The sequence below is a fragment of the Cherax quadricarinatus genome, chromosome 11 (genome assembly GCF_038502225.1).
Source record: "Cherax quadricarinatus isolate ZL_2023a chromosome 11, ASM3850222v1, whole genome shotgun sequence".
NCBI classification, from domain to species: Eukaryota; Metazoa; Arthropoda; class Malacostraca; order Decapoda; family Parastacidae; genus Cherax; species Cherax quadricarinatus.
The window spans coordinates 37,000,197-37,019,327 of NC_091302.1; positions in this window are offsets into that span (position 1 = coordinate 37,000,197).

Sequence of the window (19,131 nt, forward strand, 5' to 3'; positions counted from 1 at the left end):
GTTCCTCTCCAGTTCTACAGAGTCCGGTGTTTGACGTTCCCTTTACTTTACAAGTGGATGCCAGCGAGTATGCAGTCGGTGCTGTCCTTCTACAACCTTCCTCCTCTTCTGATCTTTTACACCCAGTCTGTTATTTTTCTGCAAAATTGAAACCCCATCAATTAAGTTATGCAACCGTTGAAAAGGAGGCACTAGCATTGGTCTTAGCGTTGGAACACTTTGAAGTCTATCTCGGGACTACCCCTCATAAAATTAGAGTAAAAACAGATCATAATCCCTTAACCTTTTTAAACACCATGAAGGCTAAGAATGCTAGAATACAAAGATGGTCCCTTAGGATACAACCTTTTTCTATAAGCATTAACCATATTAGAGGAACTGATAATGTTATTGCTGACACTCTGTCCCGTCCTTAAGACATGTAATTAAATTTGAATTTATAAAAGCGGATTTGTAGTGCACTTTTATAGGCATGTATTTGTTTAATGCATTTTCTTAATGCTATTTGTTTACTTACAGTTATCTGATTCTTGTAACCACTGAGGAGACCTGTCACGTAAGCCACCATATGGTATCCAGAACTTATTTCTGTGGTGGCAGTCTCCTGTTGTCTTACCCTGACTTCTCCTGCTACCAATGGTCACTTAAGGCCTCTTTATGAGAAACACCTCTATCAGAAGCTCTGGTTATTTGGTGTCTACACATACGTGGTTTGGCGACACCAGAATTTTAATTTTCTTGTTGGAGAAGCAACATTTGTCATCAGGGTCTTTGTCAGAGGAATGACTTATATTCTGGCTTATATTCTGTTTTTGAAGTCCTCTTTTACGGCGAAGTTTAGTCCCCGAAAGGGGGGGGTGTGTTATGACCAAGGTCATAATGTGATTAATTTATATGTATTATCCACTTAATATTATACTCTGGGTTTCTTTAATATTAGCTAAATTAAAGATTCCACTAGTTTATAATATTATCTGATTTAGGAATATACCCGGGTATGATGTGTATATATATATATCTTGAGTAATGTGTTAGATAGGTACTCCTGGCTAAGGTTTATAACAAGGTATCTCCATTGGTGGGTAGTTTGCACCGCTCTACCCTCTCCCCCTTTTGACGAGTTGATGTCATGAAGGAATTTACGGTATATGGCAGTTCACTCTCTCTGCTGACTCAGTGTGCATTGACTGAGCTACCCTCCTAGTACTCCGCCTTATTCTCACTTGGATAGAGAATTGGGTTATAGAAACTCCTGATCCAGCTTGTGGTTTATTGTGAAGTCTGCTGACAATGATATACAGTTATCTTCAGGTTACGATGTGACGACCAGTGTCAAGCTTAGAACTTTATGATATATTCCTTATGCCAGGGAGTTACTCAGAAAAAGTGTTAATTCTCAATATATGTACTTACACACAAGTAATGTTACTATTGAGGAAGCGATAATATTCCTCTGATCATTGTCAAGTGTAATGACCATATTGACATGTACTTTCTATTTAAGAGTTTTCTTGTGTGAAAGAAAGTTTCTGACAGTGATATTTAATAGATATTTATGAATATCTAAAATATTTAAGCTTTTAAATAAAGAGAAACTTGAAAAGACTGAGTAACTATTATTTGTGCCTTCCCCCTCTCCCTGGAAACAATCCTTTCATTCTATGAAGTGTGTTGTTACGGAATGCACTAACCTGGCTAAAAATTCCCAAAACCCGCCTCCATTTCCCACAACCCACCTCCAGCCCCCTCTCCCTCCCACAACCCACCTCCAGCTCCCTCTCCCCCCCTCTCCCTCCCACAACCCACCTCCAGCCCACTCTCCCTCCCACAACCCACCTCCAGCCCCCTCTCCCTCCCACAACCCACCACCCGCCCCCTCTCCCTCCCACAACCCACCTCCAGCCCCCTCTCCCTCCCACAACCCACCTCCAGCCCCCTCTCCCTCCCACAACCCACCTCCCGCCCCCGATCCGTCCCACAACCCACCTCCAGCCCCCTCTCCCTCCCACAACCCACCTCCAGCCCCCTCTCCCTCCCACAACCCACCTCCAGCCCCCTCTCCCTCCCACAACCCACCTCCAGCCCCCTCTCCCTCCCACAACCCACCTCCAGCCCCCTCTCCCTCCCACAACCCACCTCCAGCCACCGCTCCCTCCCACAACCCACCTCCAGCCCCCGCTCCCTCCCACAACCCACCTCCAGCCCCCTCTCCCTCCCACAACCCACCTCCAGCCTCCTCTCCCTCCCACAACCCACCTCCAGCCTCCTCTCCCTCCCACAACCCACCTCCAGCCCCCTCTCCCTCCCACAACCCACCTCCAGCCCCCTCTCCCTCCCACAACCCACCTCCAGCCTCCTCTCCCTCCCACAACCCACCTCCAGCCCCCTCTCCCTCCCACAACCCACCTCCAGCCCCCTCTCCGTCCCACAACCCACCTCCAGCCCCCTCTCCCTCCCACAACCCACCTCCAGCCTCCTCTCCCTCCCACAACCCACCTCCAGCCCCCTCTCCCTCCCACAACCCACCTCCAGCCCCCTCTCCCTCCCACAACCCACCTCCAGCCCCCTCTCCCTCCCACAACCCACCTCCAGCCCCCTCTCCCTCCCACAACCCACCTCCAGCCCCCTCTCCCTCCCACCAGCCACCACCCGCCCCCTCTCCCTCCCAACACCCACCTCCAGCCCCCTCTCCCTCCCACAACCCACCTCCAGCCCCCTCTCCCTCCCACAATCCACCTCCAGCCCCCTCTTCCTCCCACAACCCACCTCCAGCCCCCTCTCCCTCCCACAACCCACCTCCAGCCCCATCTCCCTCCCACAACCCACCTCCAGCGTCCTCTCCCTCCCACAACCCACCTCCAGCCCCCTCTCCCTCCCACAACCCACCTCCAGCCCCCTCTCCCTCCCACAACCCACCTCCAACCTCCTCTCCCTCCCACAACCCACCTCCAGCCCCCTCTCCCTCCCACAACCCACCTCCAGCCCACTCTCCCTCCCACAACCCACCTCCAGCCCCCTCTCCCTCCCACAACCCACCTCCAGCCCCCTCTCCCTCCCAGCTTCCTCTCCCTCCCACAACCCACCTCCAGCCCCCTCTCCCTCCCTCAACCCACCTCCAGCCCCCTCTCCCTCCCACAACCCACCTCCAGCCTCCTCTCCCTCCCACAACCCACCTCCAGCCTCCTCTCCCTCCCACAACCCACCTCCAGCTCCCTCTCCCTCCCACAACCCACCTCCAGCCCCCTATCCTTCCCACAACCCACCTCCAGCCCCCTCTCCCTTCCAAAACCCACCTCCAGCCCCCTCTCCCTCCCACAACCCACCTCCAGCCCCCTCTCCCTCCCACAACCAACCTCCAGCCCCCTCTCCCACCCACCACCCACCTCCAGCCCCCTCTCCCTCCCACAATCCACCTCCAGCCCCCTCTCCCTCCCACAACCCACCTCCAGCCCCCTCTCCCTCGCACAACCCACCTCCAGCCCCCTCTCCCTACCACAACCCACCTCCAGCCCCCTCTCCCTCCCACAACCCACCTCCAGCCCCCTCTCCCTCCCACAACCCACCTCCAGCCCCCTCTCCCTCCCACAACCCACCTCCAGCCTCCTCTCCCTCCCACAACCCACCTCCAGCCCCCTCTCCCTCCCACAACCCACCTCCAGCCCCCTCTCCCTCCCACAACCCACCTCCAGCCCCCTCTCCCTCCCACAACCCACCTCTAGCTCCCTCTCCCTCCCACAACCCACCTCCAGCCACCTCTCCCTCCCACAACCTACCTCCAGCCCCCTCTCCCTCCCACAACCCACCACCAGCCCCCTCTCCCTCCCACAACACACCTCCAGCCCCCTCTCCCTCCCACAACCCACCTCCAGCCTCCTCTCCCTCCCACAACCCACCTCCAGCCCCCTCTCCCTCCCACAATCCACCTCCAGCCCTCTCTCCCTCCCACAACCCAACTCCAGCCTCCTCTCCCTCCCACAACCCACCTCCAGCCTCCTCTCCCTCCCACAACCCACCTCCAGCCTCCTCTCCCTCCCACAACCCACCTCCAGCCTCCTCTCCCTCCCATAACCCACCTCCAGCCTCCTCTCCCTCCCATAACCCACCTCCAGCCCCCTCTCCCTCCCACAACTCACCTCCAGCCCCCTCTCCCTCCCCCAACCCACCTCCAGCCCCCTCTCCCTCCCACAACCCACCTCCAGCCCCCACGCCCTCCCACAATCCACCTCCAGCCCCCTCTTCCTCCCACAACCCACCTCCAGCCCCCTCTCCCTTCCACAACCCACCTCCCGCCCCCTCTCCCACCCACAGCCCACCTCCCGCCCCCTCTCCCTCCCACAACCACCCTCCAGCCCCCTCTCCCTCCCACATCCCACCTCCAGCCCCCTCTCCCTCCCACAATCCACCTCCAGCCCCCTCTCCCTCCCACAACCCACCTCCAGCCCCCTCTCCCTCCCACAACCCACCTCCAGCCCCCTCTCCCTCCCACAACCTACCTCCAGCCCCTTCTTCCTCCCACAACCCTCCTCCAGCCCCCTCTCCCTCCCAAAACCCACCTCCAGCCTTCTCACCCTCCCACAACCCACCTCCAGCCCCCTCTCCCTCCCACAACCCACCTCCAGCCCCCCTCCCCCTCCCACAACCCACCTCCAGCCCCCTCTCCCTCCCAAAACCCACCTCCAGCCCCCTTTCCCTCCCACAACCCACCTCCAGCTCCCTCCCCCTCCCACAATCCACCTCCAGCTCCCTCTCCCTCCCACAACCCACCTCCAGCTCCCTCTCCCTCCCACAACCCACCTCCAGCACCCTCACCCTCCCACAACCCACCTCCAACCCCCTCTCCCTCCCAAAACGCACCTCCAGCCCCCTCTCCCTCCCACAACCCACCTCCAGCCCCCTCTCTCTCCAACAACCCACCTCCAGCCCCCTTTCCCTCCCACAACCCACCTCCAGCTCCCTCCCCCTCCCACAATCCACCTCCAGCCCCCTCTCCCTCCCACAACCCACCTCCTGCCCCTTTCCCTCCCACAATCCACCTACAGCCCCCTCTCCCTCCCACAACGCACCTCCAGCCCCCTCTCCCTCCCACAATGCACCTTCAGCCCCGTCTCTCTCCAAGAATCGACCTCCAGCACCCTCTCACTCCCAAAATCCACCTCCAGCCCGCTCTCCCTCCCACAACCCACCTCCAGCCCCCTCTCCCTTCTACAATGCACCATCAGCCCCGTCTCCCTCCCACAATCGACTTCCAGCCCCCTCTCCTTCCCACAATCGACCTCCAGCCCCCCTCTCCCTCCCACAATCCACCTCCAGCCCCCTCTCCCTTCCACAATCCACCTCCAGCCCCCTCTCCCTCCCACAATCCACCTCCAGCCCCCTCTCCCTCCCACAATCCACCTCCAGCCCCCTCTCCCTCCCACAATCCATCTCCAGCCCCCTCTCCCTCCCACAATCCACCTCCAGCCCCCTCTCCCTCCCACAATCCACCTCCAGCCCCCTCTCCTTCCTACAATCCACCTCTGGCCCCTCTCTCTTCCACAATCAACCTCCAGTCCCCTCTCCCTCCCACAATCCACCTCAAGCCCCCAATCCTTCCCACAATCCACCTCCAGCCCCCTCTCCCTCATACAATCCACCTCCAGCCCCCACTGCCTCCCACAATCGACCTCCAGCACCCTCTCCCTCGCACAATCCACCTCCTGCCCGCTCTCCCTCCCACAACCCACCTCCAGCTCCCTCTCCCTCCTACAATGCACCATCAGCCCCGTCTCCCTCCCACAATCGACCTCCAGCCCCCTCTCCCTCCCATAATCGACCTTCAGCCCCCCTCTCCCTCCCACAATCCACCTCCAGCTCCCTCTCCATCCCACAATCCACCTCAAGCCCCCTCTCCCTCCCACAATCCACCTCCAGGCCCCTCTCCCTCCCACAATCCACCTCCAGCCCCCTGTCCTTCCCACAACCCACCTCCAGCCCCCTCTCCCTCCCACAACCCACCTCCAGCCCCCCTCTCCCTCCCACAACCCACCTCCAGCCCCCTCTCCCTCCCACAACCCACCTCCAGCCCCCTCTCCCGCCCCCAACCCACCTCCAGCCCCCTCTCCCTCCCACAACCCACCTCCAGCCCCCTCTCCCTCCCACAACCCACCTCCAGCCCCCTCTCCCTCCCACAACCCACCTCCAGCCTCCTCTCCCTCCCACAACCCACCTCCAGCCCCCTCTCCCTCCCACAACCCACCTCCAGCCCCCTCTCCCTCCCACAACCCACCACCAGCCCCCACACCCTACCACAACCCACCTCTAGCTCCCTCTCCCTCCCACAACCCACCTCCAGCCGCCTATCCCTCCCACAACCTACCTCCAGCCCCCTCTCCCTCCCACAACCCACCTCCAGCCCCCTCTCCCTCCCACAACACACCTCCAGCCCCCTCTCCCTCCCACAACCCACCTCCAGCCTCCTCTCCCTCCCACAACCCACCTCCAGCCCCCTCTCCCTCCCACAATCCACCTCCAGCCCCCTCTCCCTCCCACAACCCAACTCCAGCCTCCTCTCCCTCCCACAACCCACCTCCAGCCTCCTCTCCCTCCCACAACCCACCTCCAGCCTCCTTTCCCTCCCACAACCCACCTCCAGCCTCCTCTCCCTCCCATAACCCACCTCCAGCCTCCTCTCCCTCCCATAACCCACCTCCAGCCCCCTCTCCCTCCCACAACTCACCTCCAGCCCCCTCTCCCTCCCACAACCCACCTCCAGCCCCCTCTCCCTCCCACAACCCACCTCCAGCCCCCTCTCCCTCCCACAATCCACCTCCAGCTCCCTCTTCCTCCCACAACCCACCTCCAGCCCCCGCTCCCTTCCACAACCCACCTCCAGCCCCCTCTCCCTCCCACAGCCCACCTCCAGCCCCCTCTCCCTCCCACAACCACCTCCAGCCCCCTCTCCCTCCCACAATCCACCTCCAGCCCCCTCTCCCTTCCACAATCCACCTCCAGCCCCCTCTCCCTCCCACAACCCACCTCCAGCCCCCTCTCCCTCCCACAACCCACCTCCAGCCCCCTCTCCCTCCCACAACCCACCTCCAGCCCCTTCTTCCTCCCACAACCCACCTCCCGCCCCCTCTCCCTCCCAAAACCCACCTCCAGCCTTCTCACCCTCCCACAACCCACCTCCAGCCCCCTCTCCCTCCCACAACCCACCTCCAGCCCCCCTCTCCCTGCCACAAGCCACCTCCAGCCCCCTCTCCCTCCCACAACCCACCTCCAGCCCCCTTTCCCTCCCACAACCCACCTCCAGCTCCCTCCCCCTCCCACAATCCACCTCCAGCTCCCTCTCCCTCCCACAACCCACCTCCAGCTCCCTCTCCCTCACACAACCCACCTCCAGCCCCCTCTCCCTCCCACAACCCACCTCCAACCCCCTCTCCCTCCCAAAACGCACCTCCAGCCCCCTCTCCCTCCCACAACCCACCTCCAGCCCCCTCTCTCTCCAACAACCCACCTCCAGCCCCCTTTCCCTCCCACAACCCACCTCCAGCTCCCTCCCCCTCCCACAATCCACCTCCAGCCCCCTCTCCCTACCACAACCCACCTCCTGCCCCTTTCCCTCCCACAATCCACCTACAGCCCCCTCTCCCTCCCACAACCCACCTCCAGCCCCCTCTCCCTCCCACAATGCACCTTCAGCCCCGTCTCTCTCCAAGAATCGACCTCCAGCACCCTCTCACTCCCAAAATCCACCTCCAGCCCGCTCTCCCTCCCACAACCCACCTCCAGCCCCCTCTCCCTTCTACAATGCACCATCAGCCCCGTCTCCCTCCCACAATCGACTTCCAGCCCCCTCTCCTTCCCACAATCGACCTCCAGCCCCCCTCTCCCTCCCACAATCCACCTCCAGCCCCCTCTCCCTCCCACAATCCACCTCCAGCCCCCTCTCCCTCCCACAATCCAACTCCAGCCCCCTCTCCCTCCCACAATCCACCTCCAGCCCCCTCTCCCTCCCACAATCCATCTCCAGCCCCCTCTCCCTCCCACAATCCACCTCCAGCCCGCTCTCCCTCCCACAATCCACCTCCAGCCCCCTCTCCTTCCTACAATCCACCTCTGGCCCCTCTCTCTTCCACAATCAACCTCCAGTCCCCTCTCCCTCCCACAATCCACCTCAAGCCCCCAATCCTTCCCACAATCCACCTCCAGCCCCCTCTCCCTCTTACAATCCACCTCCAGCCCCCTCTGCCTCCCACAATCGACCTCCAGCACCCTCTCCCTCGCACAATCCACCTCCTGCCCGCTCTCCCTCCCACAACCCACCTCCAGCTCCCTCTCCCTCCTACAATGCACCATCAGCCCCGTCTCCCTCCCACAATCGACCTCCAGCCCCCTCTCCCTCCCATAATCGACCTTCAGCCCCCCTCTCCCTCCCACAATCCAACTCCAGCCCCCTCTCCCTTCCACAATCCACCTCTAGCCCCCTCTCCCTCCCACAATCCACCTCAAGCCCCCTCTCCCTCCCACAATCCACCTGCAGCCCCCTCTCCCTCCCACAATCCTTCTGCAGCCCCCTCTCCCTCCCACAATCCACCTCAATCCCCCGCTCCCACAATCCACCTCCAGCTCCCTCTACCTCCCACAATCCACCTCAAGTCCCCTTTTCCTCCCACAATCCACCTCCAGCTCCCTCTCCATCCCACAATCCACCTCTAGCCCCCTCTCCCTCCCACAATCAACCTCCAGTCTCCTCTCCCTCTTACAATCCACCTCAAGCTCCCTCTCCCTCCCACAATCCACCTCCAGCCCCTTCTCCCTTTCACAATACACCTCCAGCCACCTCTCCCTCCCACAATCCACCTCCAGCCCCCTCTCCCTCCCACAATCCACCTCCAGCCCCCTCTCACTCCCACAATCCATCTCAAGCTCCCTGTCCCTCTCACAATCCAACTCCAGCTCCCTCTGTCTCCCACAATCCACCTCCAGCCCCCTCTCCCTCATACAATCCACCTCTAACCCTCTCTCCCTCCCACAATCCACCTCCAGCCCCCTCTCCCTCCCACAATCCACGTCCAGCCCCCTCTCACTCCCACAATCCATCTCAAGCCCCCTGTCCCTCTCACAATCCAACTCCAGCTCCCTCTGTCTCCCACAATCCACATCCAGCTCCCTCTCCCTCCCACAATCCACCTCTAACCCTCTCTCCCTCCCACAATCCACCGCCAACCCACTCTCCCTCATACAATCCACCTCAAGCCCCCGCTCCCACAATCCACCTCCAGCCCCCTCTACCTCCCACAATCCACTCCAAGCCCCTTTTTCCTCCCACAATCAACCTCCAGTCTCCTCTTCCTCTTACAATCCACATCTAGCTCCCTCTCCCTCCCACAATCCACCTCCAGCCCCCTCTCCCTCCCATAATCCCCTTCCAGCCCCCTCTCCCTCCCACAATCCACCTCCAGCCCCCCTCTCCCTCCCACAATCAACCTCCAGTCTCCTCTCCCTCTTTCAATCCACCTAAAGCTCCCTCTCCCTCCCACAATCCACCTCCAGCCCCCACTCCCTCCCACAATCAGCCTCCAGTCTCCTCTCCCTCTTACAATCCACTTCAAGCTCCCTCTCCCTCCCACAATCCACCTCCAGCCCCCTCTCCCTCCCACAATCCCCTTCCAGCCCCCTCTCCCTCCCACAATCCAACTCCAGCTCCCTCTGTCTCCCACAATCCACCTCCAGCCCCCTCTCCCTCCCACAATCCACCTCTAACCCTCTCTCCCTCCCACAATCCACCGCCAACCCACTCTCCCTCATACAATCCACCTCAAGCCCCCGCTCCCACAATCCACCTCCAGCCCCCTCTACCTCCCACAATCCACCCCAAGCCCCCTTTTCCTCCCACAATCCACCTCCAGCTCCCTCTCCATCCCATAATCCACCTCTAGCCCCCTCTCCCTCCCACAATCAACCTCCAGTCTCCTCTTCCTCTTACAATCCACCTCTAGCTCCCTCTCCCTCCCACAATCCACGTCCAGCCCCCTCTCCCTCCCATAATCCCCTTCCAGCCCCCTCTCCCTCCCACAATCCACCGCCAGCCCCCTCTCCCTCCCACAATCAGCCTCCAGTCTCCTCTCCCTCTTTCAATCCACCTCAAGCTCCCTCTCCCTCCCACAATCCACCTCCAGCCCCCACTCCCTCCCACAATCAGCCTCCAGTCTCCTCTCCCTCTTACAATCCACCTCAAGCTCCCTCTCCCTCCCACAATCCACTTCCAGCCCCCTCTCCCTCCCACAATCCCCTTCCAGCCCCCTCTCCCTCCCACAATCCACCTCCAGCCCCCTCTCCCTCCCACAATCAACCTGCAGCCCCCTCTCCCTCCCTAAAAACACCTCAAGCCCCCTCTCAATCCCACAATCGACCTCCCTCCCCCTCTCCCTCCCATAATCCACCTCCAGCCCCCTCTCCCTCCCACAATCCACCTCCAGCTCCCTCTCCCTCCCACAATCCACCTCCAGCCCCCTCTCCCTCCCACAACCCACGTCCAGCTCCTTCTCCCCCCCACAGTCCACTTCCAGCTCCCTCTCCCTCCCACAATCCACCTCCAGCTCCTTCTCCCTCCCATAATCCACCTCCAGGCCCATCTCCCTCCCACAATCCACCTCCAGCTCCCTCTCCCTCCCACAGTCCACTTCCAGCCCTCTCTCCCTCCCACAACCCACCTCCAGTCCCCTTTCCTTAACGAAATCCACCTCCAGTCCCCTTCCTTCCCACAATCCACCTCCAGCCCCCCGTTTCCTTCCCAAAATCAACCTCCAGCTCCTTCTCCCTTCCAAAATCCACCTAGAATCCCCAACGTTCTCCCACAATTCACCTCCATCCCGAATTTTGACTGGGAAACTTGCCTCCAGTCTTACCTCAACCACACTAGCCACAAATCTCTATGCTGGCAGAGTTAGGGAGGGAGGTAGGGAGGAGGGAGGAAAGTGGGGAGTGAGGGAGGGGCAGGGAGAGTGAAGAAGTCAGGGCGAGGGATTAAGAAGCCTGGGAAGATGCTCTTGGGAGAGTTAGCTTCCCATCTCTATGTAAATGAGAGAGCGTGACGTGCATGGTCAGGTGACCACACCAGAGTGAGGGAGTGATGATGGTGAGGGAGTGATGATGGTGAGGGAGTGATGATGGTGAGGGAGTGATGATGGTGAGGGAGTGATGATGGTGAGGGAGTGAAGATGGTGAGGGAGTGATGATGGTGAGGGAGTGATGATGGTGAGAGAGTGAGGATGGTGAGGGAGTAATGATGGTGAGAGAGTGAGGATGGTGAAGGAGAAATGATGGTGAGGAAGTGATGATGGTGAGGGAGTGATGATGGTGAGGGAGTGATGATGGTGATAGAGTGAGGATGGTGAGGAAGTGATGACGGTGAGGGAGTGATGATGGTGAGGGAGTGATGATGGTGAGGGAGTGAGGATGGTGAGGGAGTGATGATGGTGAGAGAGTGAGGATGGTGAGGGAGTAATGATAATGAGGGAGTGATGATGGTGAGGGAGTGATGATGGTGAGGGAGTGATGATGGTGATAGAGTGAGGATGTTGAGGAAGTGATGATGGTGAGGGAGTGATGATGGTGAGGGAGTGATGATGGTGAAGGAGTGAGGATGGTGAGGGAGTAATGATGGTGAGGGAGTGATGATGGTGAGGGAGTGATGATGGCGAGGGAGTGATGATGGTGAGAGAGTGATGATGGTGAGGGAGTGAAGATGGAGAGGGAGTGATGATGGTGAGGGAGGGATGATGGTGAGGGAGTGATGATGGTGAGGGAGTGATGATGGTGAAGGAGTGATGATGGTGAGGGAGTGATGATGGTGAGGGAGTGATGATGGTGAGGGAGTGATGATGGTGAGGGAGTGATGATGGTGAGAGAGTGATGATGGTGAGGGAGTGAAGATGGAGAGGGAGTGATGATGGTGAGGGAGGGATGATGGTGAGGGAGTGATGATGGTGAGGGAGTGATGATGGTGAAGGAGTGATGATGGTGAGGGAGTGATGATGGTGAGGGAATGATGATGGTGAGGGAGTGATGATGGTGAAAGAGTGAGGATGGTGAGGGAGTGATGATGGTGAGGGAGAGATAAAGGAGAGTGAGTGATGATGGTGAGTGATGATGGTGAGGGAGTGATGATGGTGAAGGAGTGATGATGGAGAGGGAGTGATGACGGTGAAGGAGTGATGATGGTGAGGAAGTGATGATGGTGATGTAGTGATGATGGTGAGGGAGTGATGATGGTGAGAGAGTGATGATGGTGAGGGAGTGATGATGGTGAGGGAGTGATGATGGTGAAGGAGTGATGATGGTGAGGGAGTGATGATGGTGAGGGAGTTATAATGGTGAGGGAGTGATGGTGGTGAGTGATGATGGTGACAGAGTGATGATGGTGAGGGAGTGATGATGGTGATGGAGTGATGATGGTGAAGGAGTGAGGATGGTGAGGGAGTAACGATGGTGAGGGGGTGATGATGATGAGGAAGTGATGATGGTGAGGGAGTGATAATGGAGAGGGAGTGATGGTGGTGAGGGTGTGATGATGGTGAGAGAGTGATGATGGTGAGGGAGTGATGATGGTGAGGGAGTGATGATGGTGAGGGAGTGATGATGGTGAGGGAGTGATGATGGTGAGGGAGTGATGATGGTGAGGGAGTGATGATGGTGAGAGAGTGATGATGGTGAGGGAGTGATGATGGAGAGGAGTGATGATGGTGAGGGAGGGATGATGGTGAGGGAGTGATGATGGTGAGGGAGTGATGATGGTGAGGGAGTGATGATGGTGAGGGAGTGATGATGGTGAGGGAATGATGATGGTGAGGGAGTGATGATGGTGAAAGAGTGAGGATGGTGAGGGAGTGATGATGGTGAGGGAGAGATGAAAGAGAGTGAGTGATGATGGTGAGTGATGATGGTGAGTGATGATGGTGAGGGAGTGATGATGGTGAAGGAGTGATGATGGAGAGGGAGTGATGACGGTGAAGGAGTGATGATGGTGAGGAAGTGATGATGGTGAGGGAGTGATGATGGTGAGGGAGTGATGATGGTGAGGGAGTGATGATGGTGAGGGAGCGATGATGGTGAAGGAGTGATGATGGTGAGGGAGTGATGATGGTGAGGGAGTTATAATGGTGAGGGAGTGATAATGGTGAGTGATGATGGTGAGAGAGTGATGATGGTGAGGGAGTGATGATGGTGATGGAGTGATGATGGTGAAGGAGTGAAGATGGTGAGGGAGTAACGATGGTGAGGGGGTGATGATGAGGAAGTGATGATGGTGAGGGAGTGATGATGGTGAGGGAGTGATGGTGGTGAGGGTGTGATGATGGTGAGAGAGTGATGATGGTGAGGGAGTGATGATGGTGAGGGAGTGATGATGGTGAGGGAGTGATGATGGTGAGGGAGTGATGATGGTGAGAGAGTGATGATGGTGAGGGAGTGATGATGGTGAGGGAGTGATGATGGTGAGGGAGTGATGATGGTGAGGGAGTGATGATGGTGAGAGAATGATTAGGTTAGTGAATGATGATGGTGATGGAGTGATGATGGTGAGAGAGTGATTATGGTGAGAGAGTGATGATGGTGAGGGAGTGATGATGGTGAGGGAGTGATGATGGTGAAGGAGTGATGATAGAGAGGGAGTGATGACGGTGAGGGATTGAGGATGGTGAGGAAGTGATGATGGTGAGGGAGTGATGATGGTGAGGGAGTGATAATGGTGAGGGAGTGATGGTGGTGAGGGAGTGATGATGGTGAGAGAGTGATGATGGTGAGGGAGCGATGATGGTGAGGAAGTGATGATGGTGAAGGAGTGATGATGGTGAGGGAGTGATGATGTTGGGAGAGTGATGATGGTGAGGGAGTGATGATGGTGAGGGAGTGATGATGGTGAGGGAGTGATGATGGTGAGGGAGTGATGATAGTTAGGGAGTGATGATAGTGGGGGAGTGATGATGGTGAGGGAGTGATGATGGTGAGGGAGTGATGATGGTGTGGGAGTGATGATGGTGAGGGAGTGATGATGGTGAGGGAGTGATGATGGTGAGAGAATGATTAGGTTAGTTAATGTTGATGGTGATGGAGTGATGATGGTGAGAGAGTGATGATGGTGAGGGAGTGATGATGGTGAGGGAGTGATGATTGTGAAGGAGTGATGATAGAGAGTGAGTGATGACGATGAGGGAGTGAGGATGGCGAGGAAGTGATGATGGTGAGGGAGTGATGATGGTGAGGGAGTAATGATGGTGAGGGAGTGATGATGGTGAAGGAGGGAGGATGGTGAGGGAGTAATGATGGTGAGGGGGTGATGATGATGAGGAAGTGATGATGGTGAGAGAGTGATAATGGTGAGGGAGTGATGGTGGTGAGGGAGTAATGATGGTGAGGGAGTGATGATGGTGAAGGAGGGAGGATGGTGAGGGAGTAATGATGGTGACGGGGTGATGATGATGAGGAAGTGATGATGGTGAGGGAGTGATAATGGTGAGGGAGTGATGATGGTGAGAGAGTGATGATGGTGAGGGAGCGATGATGGTGAGGGAGTGATGATGGTGAAGGAGTGATGATGGTGAGGGAGTGATGATGGTGGGAGAGTGATGATTGTGAGGGAGTGATGATTGTGAGGAAGGGATGATGGTGAGGGAGTGATGATGGTGAGGGAGTGATGATAGTTAGGGAGTGATGATAGTGAGGGAGTGATGATGGTGAGGGAGTGATGATGGTGTGGGAGAGATGATGGTGAGGGACTGATGATGGTGAGGGAGCGATGATGGTGAGGGACTGATGATGGTGAGGGAGTGATGATGGTGAAGGAGTCATGATAGTGATGGAGTGATGATGGTGTGGGAGTGATGATGGTGAGGGAGTGATGACGGTGAGGGAGTGATGATGGTGAGGGAGTGATGATGGTGAGGGAGTGATGATGGTATTTGAATAATGGTGAGGGAGTGATGATGGTGAGGGAGTGATGACGGTGAGAGAGATATGATGGTGAGGGAGTGATGATGGTGAGGGAGAGATGATTGTGAGGGAGTGATGATGGTGAGGAAGTGATGATGGTGAGGGAGTGATGATAGTGAGGGAGTGATGGGGTGAGGGGGTGATGGGGTGAAAGAGTGATGATGGTGGAGTGATGGTGGTGAGGGAGTGATGATGAGGGAGTAATGACGGTGAGGGACTGATGATGGTGAGGGACTGATGATAGTGAGGGAGTGATGATAGTGAGGGAGTGATGATGGTGAGGGAGTGATGATGGTGAGGGAGTGATGAAGGTGAGAGAGTGATGGGGTGAGGGAGTGATGGGGAGAGGGAGTGATGATGGTGAAGGAGTGATGATGGTGAGAGAGTGATGATGATGAGTTAGTGTTGGTGTGGGGATGACGGAGTGATGATGGTGAGGAATTGATGATGGTGAGGGAGTGATGATGGTGTTTGAATGATGATGGTGAGGGAGTGATGATGGTGGGGGAGTGTTGATGGTGAGAGAGTGATGATGGTGAGGGAGTGATGATGGTGAGGGAGTGATGATGGTGAGGAAGTGATGATGGCGAGAGAGTGATGATGGTGAGGGAGTGATGATGGTGAGGGAGTGATGGGGTGAGGGAGTAATGGGGTGAGGGAGTGATGATGGTGAAGGAGTGATGGTGGTGAGTGAGTGATGATGATGAGGGAGTGATGATGGTGAGGGAGTGATGATGATGAGGGAGTGATGATGGTAAGGGAGTGATGATGGTGATATGATGGTGAGGGCGTGATGATGGTAAGGGAGTGATGATGGTGAATGAGTGATGATGGTGAGGGAGTGATAATGGTGAGAGAGTGATGATAGTGAGGAAGCAATGATGGTGAGGGAGTGATGATGGTGAGGGAGTGATGATGGTGAGGGAGTGATGGGGTGAGGGAGTGATGATGGTGAGGGAATGATGATGGTGAAGGAGTGATGATGGTGAAGGAGTGATGATAATGAGAGAGTGATGATGATGAGGCAGTGATGATGGTGAGGGAATGATGATGGAGAGGGAGTGATGATGGTGAGGAAATGATGATGGTGAGGGAGTGATGATGGTGAGGGAATGATGATGGTGAGGGAGTGATGATGGCGAGGGAGTGATGATGGTGAGGAAGTGATGATGGTTAGGGAATGATGATGGCGAGGGATTGATGATGGTGAGGGAGTGATGATGGTGAGGGAGTGATGAGAGTGAGGGAGTGATGGAATGAGGGAGTGATGGTGTGTGGGAGTGATGGGGTAAGGGAGTGATGGTGATGGAATGATGATGGTGAGGGAGTGCTGATTTTGATGGAGTGATGAGTTGAGTGTGTGATGGGGTGAGGGAGTAATGATGGTGAGGGAGTGATGGGGTGAGGGGGTGAGGTAGTGCTGATGGTGAGGGTGTGATGGTGAATGAGTGATGATGATAAAGGAGTGATGATGGTGATTGAGTGATGGGGTGAGGGAGTGATGGGGTGAGGGAGTGATGAGATGAGGGAGTGATGATGGTGAGAAAGTGATGATAGTGAAAAAGTGATGATGGTGATGGATGATGATGATGAGGGAGTGCTGATGTTGAGGGAGTGATGGTGTGAGGGAGTGATGGGGTGAGGGAGTAATGGGGTGAGGGAGTAATGATAGTGAGTGAGTGATGGGGTGAGGCAGTGATGGTGAGGGAGTGATGGGGTGAAGGAGTGATGATGGTGAGGGAGTAATGATGGTGAGGGAGTGAAGGGGTGAGGGAGTGATCATAGTGAGGGTGTGATGGGGTGAAGGAGTGATGGAGCGAGGGAGTGATGGGGTGAGCGAGTGATGGGGTGAGGGAGTGATGGGGTGAGGGAGTGATGTTGTGTGGGAGTAATGATGGTGAGGGAGTGATAGGGTGAAAGAGTGATGGTGACGGAGTAATGATGGTTAGGGAGTAATTGGGTGAGGTAGTGATGGGGTGAGGGAGTGATAGGGTGAGGGAGTGATGGGGTGAGGGAGTGATGATGAGGGTGTGGTGGTGTGATGGAGTGAAGGGGTGAGGGAGTGATGATGAGGGTGTGGTGGTATGATGGAGTGAAGGATTGAGGGAGTGATGATGTGAGGGAGTGATGAAGGTGAGGGTGTGATGGGGTGAGGGAGTGATGGGGTGAGGGAGTGATGATGGTGAGGGTGTGATGGGGTGAGGGAGTGATGGGGTGAGAGAGTGATGATTGCGAAGGAGTGATAATGGTGAGGGAGTGATGATTGTGAGGGACTGATGATGGTGAGGGAGTGATGATAGTGAGGGAGCGATAAAGGTGAGGGAGTGATGGTGGTGTGATAGTGATGATGGTAAGGGAGTGATGATGGTGAGGGAGTGATGATGGTGAGGGAGTGATGATAGTGAGGGAGTGATGATGGTTAGGGAGTGATGATGGTGAGGGAGTGATGATGGTGAGGGAGTGATGGGGTGAGGGAGTGATGGGGTGAGGGAGTGATGATGAAGGTGTGATGATGGTGAGGGAGTGATGATGATGAGCTAGTGTGATGGTGACGGAGTGATGATGGTAAAGGATTGATGATGGTGAGGGAGTGATGATGGTGTTTGAATGGTGATGGTGAGGGAGTGATGGTCGGGGAGTGATGATGGTGATAGACTGAGGATTGTGAGAGAGTGATGATGGTGAGGGAGTGATGATAGTGAAGGAGTGATGGTGGTGAGGGAGTGATGATGATGAGGGAGTTATGATGGTGAGGGAGTGATGATGATGAAGGAGTGATGATGGTGAGGGAGTGATGATGGTGAGGGAGTGATGATGATGAGGAAGCGATGATGGTGAGGGAGTGATGGGGTGAGGGAGTGATGATGGTGAGGGAGTGATGATGGTGAAAGAATGATGATGGTGAGGGAGTGATGATGGTGAAGGAGTGATGATGGTGAAGGAGTGATGATTGTGAGGGAGTGATGATGATGAGGCAGTGATGATGGTGAGGGAATGATGATGGTGAGGGAGTGATGATGGTGAGGGAATGATGATGGTAAGGGAGTGATGATGGTGAGGGAGTGACGATGGTGAGGGAGTGATGATGGTGATGGAATGATGATGGTGAGGGAGTGATGATGGTGATGGAATGATGATGGTGAGGGAGTGATGGAGTGAGGGAGTGATGGGATGAGGGAGTGATGGAGTGAGGGAGTAATGGGGTGGGGGTGTGATGGTGAAGGAATGATGATGGTGAGGGAGTGCTGATTGTGATGGAGTGATGGGGTGAGGGAGTGATGGGGTGAGGGAGTGATGATGGTGAGGGAGTGATGGGGTGAGGGAGTGATGGTGTGAGGGAGTGCTGATGGTGAGGGTGTGATTGTGAAGGAGTGATGATGATAAAGGAGTGATGATGGTGATGGAGTGATTATGGTGATGGGGTGATGGGGTGAGGGGGTGATGGGGTGAGGGAGTGATGGGATGAGGGAGTGATGATAGTGAGAAGTGATGATAGTGATAGAGCGATGATGGTGAGGGAGTGATGATGGTGAGTGAGTGCTGATGTTGAGGAAGTGATGGTGTGAGGGAGTGATGGGGTGAGGGAGTGAAGTGCTGAGGGAGTAATGATAGTGAGGGAGTGATGGGGTGAGGGAGTGATGGTGAGGGAGTGATGGGGTGAATGAGTGATAATGGTGAGGGAGTAATGATGATGGTGGAGTGATGGGGAGAGGGAGTGATTATGGTGAGGGTGTGATGGGGTGAGGGAGTGATGGGGTGAGGGAATGATGGTTTGAGGGAGTGATGAAGTGAGGGAGTGATGGGGTGTGGGAGTAATGATGGTGAGGGAGTGATGGGGTGAATGAGTGATGATGGTGAGGGAGTAATGATGGTGAGTGATTGGGTGAAGTAGTGATGGAGTGAGGGAGTGATGGGGTGAGGGAGTGATGGGGTGAGGCAGTGATGGTGAGGGTGTGATTGTATGATGGAGTGATGGGTGAGGGAGTGATGATGGTTAGGGAATGATGGGGTGAGGGAGTGATGGGGTGAGGGAGTGATGATGGTGATTGTGTGATGGGGTGAGGGAGCGATAGGGTGAGGGAGTAATGATGGTGAGGGAGTGATGGGGTGAGGGAGTAATGATGGTGAGGGAGTGATGAGGTGAGGGAGTGATGATGGTGA